This window comes from Gekko japonicus, unplaced genomic scaffold (genome assembly GCF_001447785.1).
Source record: "Gekko japonicus isolate JY-2015 unplaced genomic scaffold, Gekko_japonicus_V1.1 scaffold831, whole genome shotgun sequence".
NCBI lineage: Eukaryota > Metazoa > Chordata > Lepidosauria > Squamata > Gekkonidae > Gekko > Gekko japonicus.
In genome coordinates this window covers 166,815-175,851 of record NW_015159738.1, presented here as the reverse complement: position 1 = coordinate 175,851, position 9,037 = coordinate 166,815, and positions in this window count along the sequence as shown.

Genomic DNA, 9,037 nt, shown 5'->3' with positions numbered 1-9,037 from the left:
TACTATAATGCCAAGGCCACGGCCATACAGCCTGGAAAATCTACAACAACTAAAGAGCTGTAATCTTTATGGACTATGATTTCAAGAACAGACAAGGTGATATGCACTTGTTTAATTTGTATGTTGGATATATGGAAACTTTTAAACCAGAGGTAAGACAGTGTTATTGATGCAATGAACATGAAATTGAGCAAATTCTGGAGGATGGTAGAAGACAGGAGGGCCTGGCATGATGTGGTCCATGGGGTCATGAAGAGTCGGATTCGACTGTGCAACTGAACAACAACAACAGCCACAACAAAAGAACACTAGGCTGATATTCTGATGAGATATGGGGAAACAAGGCGTATCAACAAAGCCATTTAGCACTTTAAGTATTTTTTAAAAAGAACTGCAAATTGTGCTGCAAAGTCTATAGCCATGACTTACTAGGAACTTTTATTTATTTAAAACATCCCCCCCCCCCAGATCAAGGTCCACAATTTGTTCTGAGTCCTGAAAATCTGAAATGATAAAAAGAAAAAATAGACCAGATCAAGTTGAGATCAATAGATTACAAGGGCACTCGCACAGTGATAAAAGTGATCTGTTAAATAAAACCTGGATAGCCCATGCTAGCTCAGTCTCATCAGATCTCAGAAGCTAAGCAGGTCAGCCCTGGTTAGTATTTGGATGGGAGACCACCAAGGAAGTCCATCGTACTGACACAGAGCCAGGCAATAGCAAACCACTGAGTGTCTCTTCCACATAGTTGCCATAAGTCAGCTGTGACTGATGGCAAGAAAAGAAGAAACACAATTTGTAACTGATTTTGCAGTTATATTTGTTTTTACATTTTAATATTCTGGTTTTGTTTGATACGGGATACACCAGACCTTTGGGTGCCTTTTAGAAGAAAGTAACAACTGTTTATTGTACAATCAACAGACCTTTAAAAAAAACTATCGCTGAAACAGAACAGCAAATATTATAATCTTGACTGTGTCCAGGACTGTGTGTCAAAGGCTACATTAACAAACATTGCCACTTTTTCTGTGATGTATACATTCTCCCCAGCAAGGAGAAGAGTAACTAGGTGTTCTTCTGAGTGACCTGGTACCCTAGTTGGAGGTGGAGCAATTACATCATCCCTAGGTTGCTTATAATGATTTCAAGACAACGACACGAGACACAGTCTCCAGCACTCGTGTTCCACAAGGACATAATTGGTCATTTAAAGGAATAGGATTAGAACGGCCCTCAAGTATGGCTGCTTTGGAGGGTGAACTCTGTGACATTATAACCTGCTGAGGTCCCTCCCCAGCCTCTGCCCTCAAATCTCCAGGAATTTCCCAGTCCAGAGTTGGCAGTGACACTGAGGATCCACAAATCACTGGATATTTTGCTATATAACAACCATTCACTTTTGGATTTTGCTGTGGAGACAAGTCATTCCAAGAGGTGACTGATTATGAATGAGAGCACAATATCCCAACTATGTGAAGAAGCAGTGAGTCAGACCATTGGTCCACCTTGTTCAACATTATCTGTGTTGGTTGGCAGTGTGCCTCCAAGGCCCTGTACAGAGAAATCTTTCCATAATACCTGCTATAAGAGACCCTTTCAAAGAAGATGCCAGGGAGAGAACTGAGGACCTCTTCAAGTAAAGCAGATATTTTCTCACTTGTAGCCCCAATGACAGTTTTCTGTGCCCCAGTTCATTTCAGTACCTGATTTCCAGTTATACTGGAACAGAATTAGCAACCAAAATGGAGAACTTGGCATAAAGACCACAAATACAAATCTCCTAGAGCCCAATAGTATTTAAAAAAAGAAAGGAACAGAAAACCAAGAATGCTTCCTATTTATTCAATCCCAACATATCTTCTCAAAGTGGCCATTTTAAAAATGTTGAATGATGCCCAACATACAACCATTCAAAAACAAGTAACCACAGGTGAGGCAGTTTCCCAAGGGTGTTTTTTTAAAAATATTGCCTGAACATTTAAAGGTTGCTGTACTGCTCCCCCTACCTTTCTTCGCACGTTTCAGACGACCCCCGATGCATGGTCTTTGCTACGTGTCATGTAACCTGTTTGTTTGTCATTTGACAGCATATAGACAATTGGTTTTCTATAACAAGCACAGTTCTGTGAAGGTCATCACAGGAGAGGCAGGAGGGATCAGAATGAGAATGGCATGCCTGCAAATCATGTTATCAGCCCAAGTAGATGAAAGACTCTTGCAGGGTATTAATGATGGCATTGTAGAGAAGGGAGATAACACTGTGAATATATGAACACTAGAAGGCTCAGCCTTTGCTTTTAAAAGGAGCTGTTGACAGTTATCTCCAAGTTCTGGGTCTAACAAAAGTTCGTAAACTCAAAGACAGTTTCCATACAAGACAGAGACTGCTTAAGCAGCACCCATTTTTCCTCATCCCAGTTCCCCATAATTAGAAAGGTAATTAGAACTGAGGTAGAATCTCCATGTCCTCTCTTCATTGCATGTTAGAAGCCTTCTCCTAGTTCTTCTACATTGTCCATCAGCATCGAAAGGGGGTAATATGCGAGGGGGTGAAAACCTGTGTTTCCACTGCACATGCTGCATTCTTTTTATAGCATATTGCAGTAGAAAAATAGAACTGCAGAAAGGAGCCCCAAGCAACTTTGGGAATCTCCTAAGTGCCTTCCTATTCCCTAAGATTGGATAGGAAGACTCTATTCCAAGTACCTTCTTTTAAAGAGATCCAATCAATGACTTTTACAGACAGGATTTAGCCTATGGTGGCTCTACAAGTTGGTATCCAGGACAGTCCATCAGGTGACTCTTACTGTAGTTTCCCACAGCTACTGGGCACTAAGCTCCTAATTGCCACGGGGGGCTGATTTGCATTGGGATCATGGCACATGGGAGGAGGAGTTCAGCCTTCCACCTTGACATGGTGTTTCCCCTACCCCAAATGCTCCCGGTGTTATTTGCCCCAATGAGGAGCTGCACCTGCAATATTCAGCTTACTTGGGTTGGGAATCTTCCCAGTCAGACAGGATCAGGGATTATCCATTTTTGCAGACCCTGGAGCTTTTTTCTGCGAGCCAATAGTTCAGGGACTATCATTGGGGGGCAGGGTTTGCACAATACTGTCCAACCCGTTACTGGTGTTCCAGCCTGTGAACAAGACTGAAGCGATTTTGAGAGACTCTTGAGAATGATGAAGCATCATGATAAGGCACAGCAAACATTCTGATCTGGAACAGAACTCCTTGTAGGTACATTCATTTCTAGGCAACAAAATGGGGGAGGGGTTCCGATTTTTTTTCAAGGCAAAAAAAAGAAGTCATTTATTCATTCATTGCCTTGGAAGCCTGGCTTAGATAGTTTCAAGGAGGTCAGAGGGAGGACGAGAGATTTCCTCTCTCCTCCACGCCCAGCCACACTTTCTGTGCTCCACACTTACTGCTGCAGCTGTACCAGTCTTGACACAGTGCCAACTGGCCAGGAAGACAAGTGGCAAGCCAGCCAATAGGCATGCAGGAAGAGACCTTTACCTCCCCTCCCATCTCCCCTGGTACCTTAGGTCCATCTGAAGAAATATGAACGCTGGGAAATGCAGTCCTTAAGGTGCCCAACATTAAATTGTGGTAGAATCTGAGCACTACATTTTCAAGGGTGCACTAAAGCCTTAGGTATGTCCTAAACAACAATGGAGAGGGTGAACTTTTCTTCCTTCCTGCTAGGGTTGCTAGTCTCCAGGTGGGCCTGGAGGTCTCTCAGAATTACAACCAGTCTCTAGACCACAGAGTTTCATTCCCCCCTGGAAAAAATGGCTGCTTTGGAGGGTGAACTCCATGGCCTATCACCCCACCGAGGTCCCTCCCCTCTGCAGTCTCTGCCCCTAGATCTCCAGGAATTTCCCAACCCAGAGTTGGCAAACCTGCTTCCTGCTCATCTGTCTGTTGCCTGGCTGGTGACTCACCAGACCAGCTCCTTCACCAGATCTTCTGCGCTTGACTGGGTCGGCACATCTTGTGCCTCGCTAAGAGGACGCAGACAGCGGGGAGGACCATCAGGGCAGAGGGCAGCCTCAATTCCCCTGCAAATAGCAGGAAAAGAGGCTCACCCTCAAAAGCCCTATGGCCTGGGGGGCCTCCCTGACCCCCCGTGGAGGCGCCAACCCAGCAGCACCCCTCCCCTCCGCTGTTGTGCAGAGCGCCCTCCCCAAGCCTTGGGAAAGGCATCCGCCATCATTGCACCGTAGACCCCGCCTCCACTCTTCAGCTTTCCACCCCCCACACACCTGCAGCCTCTCCCGTGCTCTGAAGCCCTGACTGCTACATCACGTTGGCTGTCATATGGGGGCCACCTCAGCAGCATATAAGGATACAGAGCCCACCATTTTCTCCAGGGGAACTGATCTCTGCCAACTGGAAAGCAATTGTAATTCTGAGAGATCTCCAGCCCTCACCTGGAGATTGGACACATTTTACCCCAGAACAGCAAACTGTTTAGAATCTTAGAGGCAAAAGCCAATCAAGTCGCATATGCAAATGACCTCTGTGTTCCAAGACAAAGGCCAATGAGGCTGCATATGCAAATAACCTCTGTGTTCTGACTGGCTATGGGGGGGAGGGACAGCAAACTGTTTAGAATGTTGGAGGCGAGACTCAAGCAATGCAGCCAGTGGATAGGGACAGATTCTGAGTGACACACCAGGGCGCCAACCAATTCCGGAGCGTGTGGAATGTTCTAGAGAAGTGCCACCACCCTTCGGCTTTTATATATAAGTGAGATTTACATTACTTATAGTCCACCGTTCTCACTCGGACTCAAGGCGGATTACACATAGTGAGTCAGTACCATCAACAAAATGGGACATTCAATAACTAATGCATTAGGATATTAGAAGATTGGAAACCATAGCATAAGTGTTAATACGATATATTAAGCGGTACAGAAATTACATAATAGGATCCTATTTACAATATGCTATATACAGCAGAAAAGACCACAAGTCCCAATCATTTATCCAAGGAGGTTTATGAAACTATTTTGTGCTGTGCAGCCTTATTACTTGTGCAGAAAAGCCCTCTTGAATAGTTCAGTATTGCATAGTTTGTGGAAGGCCAGTAGGGGGCAAGCTTGCAGGCCATTCTACAAGTTGGGAGCCACAAAAGGGAAAACACGAGTATGGCAGTTGTTAATTTTGCCCATTTGCAGGTTGCCACCTACAGAAACCCCTGCTGATATGAGCAGAGTTGTCATGGCGGAGCATAGAGAAATAGGTGGTCCCATAAATAAAATAGCAAGTCTCATAAACCTAATATTTCCTCTGACAACAGTCATATCATGTATTACTAAATAATTTACAAAGCCAGTGTGGTTAAAATGCCCAGCTGTCTCAGCCTAACCTATATTGGCAGAGTTCAGAAATAATTCAATCCATTCTTTGGAGTTTTTTCCCACTGAATTTACTGCAAAAGGATTGTACAGAAAGACAATAACTGACTGCAGGCCAACAGAGAGGCCTACAGAGCACAAGCACTAACACATACTAACACTCAACAGAAAGAGAAACAACAAGGGGTAGGCTGAACTGCAAGAGAAAAACATTCAATAAACCTGAAACACTAGACAATGCTCCACAGCTCTCCCTAGGGTACAAGTGGACTAAACTGCTCTATCAGCAGTATTTACAGTAATTAGACTCAGCAGGCTATCGCTTCTCCAACAACCTACAATACAGGGTTATTGTAATGAAAAATTGCAGAAGGGAGAATCCTGTGTGCCACCCTGAGATCACTGGAGTAAGGGCAGGATAAAAATGTAATCTGATATATATAATTGCCCTAACGTGTTGTCCATTTCCAGCTCTCCCATTGGCTGCGCTGTGTGCTCCATCAGCCATTGGCCCATCAACCACCACTCAAGAGAACTTGCGTGCCATTGGCTGGGTGTTGGGTCCACTCCTCTCCCCTGCCCATTGGCAGCCTGGACACTCTTCCCTTACAGAATAAACTGTCAAAATTGCTGTCTCTCCTGACAAAGACACTTCTCCTGCTTGGCTCCTGTGACACTAATTTTTCCCTCAGTGGTTGTTGCTAGGCAACCAAGCTTGGTTCTGTCAGTAAAAAGGCAAAGACAGGAGGCCCTTTCCAGGCCTTTGTGGGGAACTCATTGGGGCCAGTCCTGACTATGGTTGCCAACTCCAGGTTGGGAAATTCCAGGATATCTTGTGGTAGGGTCTACGGAAGCCAGAGTTTGGGGAGGGGAGAGAGGAGGGGAGAGATCTGTTGTCTAGAGTTCAGTTGTGATACCCAGTGATCTTCAGGCTACCCTAGGCATAGCAGTTAGTGCTTCAGAGCAGTCACAGACTTTCAGCCTAACCTCACAGGGTTGTTGGGCAGATCAAAAGGAAGAGAGGAGAATGATGTAAGCTGCTTTGGTCTCCACTGCAGGGAAAGATTGTACTTTTCCTCCTGGGGAACCATTGCTGCCATTCTCCAGGTGAGGGCTGGAGATCACTCAGAACTAAAACTGCTCTCCAGATGGCAGAAATCAGTTCCCCTGGAGAAAACGAATGCTCTGCAGATGGACTCTGAGTCATTATACCCTGCTGAGGTCGCTTCCCCTCCTGCTTGGGTCTCCACTGAGGAGGAGAAAGACTGTACTTTTCCTAGGTAGAGACTCCAGGTGTGGGAGAGAGATGGAAAGCTGAAGTCAGAGGGGCAAATAAAGGTAGGTTGATTGTTGGCTGGGAAGGAGATAGGGTTGCCACCTCCAGGTTGGGAAATTCCTGAAGATTTGAGAAGTGGAGTCTGGAGAGGGTGGGGTTTGAGGAGGGTGGGTCCTCAGACACGTATAATACCACAGACTCTATCCTCCAAATCAGCCATTTCCTCCTGGGGAACCATTGTTGCCAATCTCCAGGGGAGGGCTGGAGATCACTCAGAATTACAACTGCTCTTCAGATGGCAGAGATCAGTTCCCATGGAGAAAACAGTAAGCTCTGTGTCATTATACCCTGCTGAGGTCACCACAGCAAATTGACACGGAGTGCCCAAGACCAAAGCACCCACCCAAAGCCTCTAGAGCTCATTGTATTTATTTCCACAATGGGCCTTATTCATAGTAACTAAATAAATTCAGAAGCAAGATCCCTCATGAACCAATCTGTTTTCATTGTATTCCAGGATAATATCCTAGAACAGACCCAGGGTGTGACTGGAAACCAGCTAGTGCAGTGACATTTGTTGAAGTTATTCAGGACTGGATCTGGTCAGTGCTTGTCTGGGAGATTGCCTGAAAACCACCTTGAGCTCTGTAGAAGAAAGGCAGGATATAATATACACATTCTTAGAGGAGAACAACCTAAGATGATTTGGGAGAACCTTGCAAGAACTCTTTATCAGCAGACACTCTCTGGACATTGTCTCCTAACAATTTACAATCTATTCCCTGTAACACTGTATGAAACAATCTATGTTAAACATACTTTATGAAATCATTGTGGGCTATAGGAATACTTGCCAAATTAGCTTTTTGCTCCAGTACAACAGGTATATGTTGGCAACTTGACAAACATTCAGCTGGGAATTAGCGGAGATTCTACACAAACAAAGGCGCGCCAATGTCTGATTGTTACCTGATCAACACTCTACAGAGACTTGATATTGGTAATGTTATCACAACAGCACCATCTGTCTTGACATCTGCTCATACAGGCCAAAATGAGAGCTATGAATCTGGATGTTGAAGTTTATCACATTCTCCCTGGATATTTAGCAAACAACTAAACATGCTGATGAGGTTCTATAGACTACTTTGAGTGATCATTACTGTGCTGCTCAGAATCACTCTTGGAAGAATTTTAAATACTCCCAAACCACAGTAGACTACCTGGATCTCCTGCTGGCACCAAATTCCAGATAGCTGTCAACACGATATCACTCTCTTTATAACTAGGATTAAAGGGGCACTGAATCCTACTGCAATTAAAGGCAGAGATGATATAGCTGTATATCTCTATATCTCAATTTATAGAGACAGACAGACAGACAGACAGACAGGAGAGAGAGAGAGAGAGATCTTATCAAATTTAGAACTGCCTATTCTTTTACACTAAACCAAGACTAACAAATTTCCCACTGGCTAGATAGCAGCTTGTATGTATAGAGTCTGGTATGGTTCTGAATTCCCAGGACAAAACAAAGAACTGTTAAATAAAATTTTATATAGGAAGAAGAAGAAGAGGAAGAAGAAGAGGAGGAGGAGGAAATTGGATTTACGCCTTTCACTCGGAGTCTCAGAGCGGCTTACAAGCTCCTTTCCCTTCCCCTCCACACAACAGACACCCTATGAGGTAGGTGGGGCTAAGAGAGCTCTGAGAGAACTGTCCTTGAGAGAACAGCTTTGACAGAACTATGGCTTGCCCAAGGTCATCCAGCAGCTGTGAGTGGAGGAGTGGGGAATCAAGCCCGGTTCTCCCAGATTAGATTCTGTGCACTTAACCACTACACCAAGAAAACAGAAAATGGCAATTTATATAGAAAATTGTTAATGTTTTTCTTCGTTCTTTCATCTCTCCTTATATATAATTGAGTAGTGGGTGCCAAAGTTCTAAAATGCACTCCTTTAGTGTATGGACGCTTGAACTGTCAGTCAGAAGACGCTGGCTGGGTTGACTGGCTGCTTTGTGCAGTCCCGCCCAGCTTTTCAAGGTCTTTTGCATATGGAAGCTGATTGGACTTCACTGCATTCCACACCTCAAACTCACCCCCCTCCCCGCAAGGCAGTTGGAATGTCAGTTGCATATGGAACCTTCAAGGTCTTTTGCATATGGAAGCTGGACTTCATTCCATTCCACACCTCATACTCCCCCCCCCCCGCAAGGCAGTTGGAATGTCTGGTGGTGTGTAGGTCCCAGGATCATGTTTTAAAAGCTGCCTGGGGGATTATGGACCATTCACACACTTTCAACCTTAACATACCTCATAGGGGGAGAGGAGAATGATGACATCTGCTTTGGTTCCCACTGCAGGGAAAGACTGCCCTTTCTCTA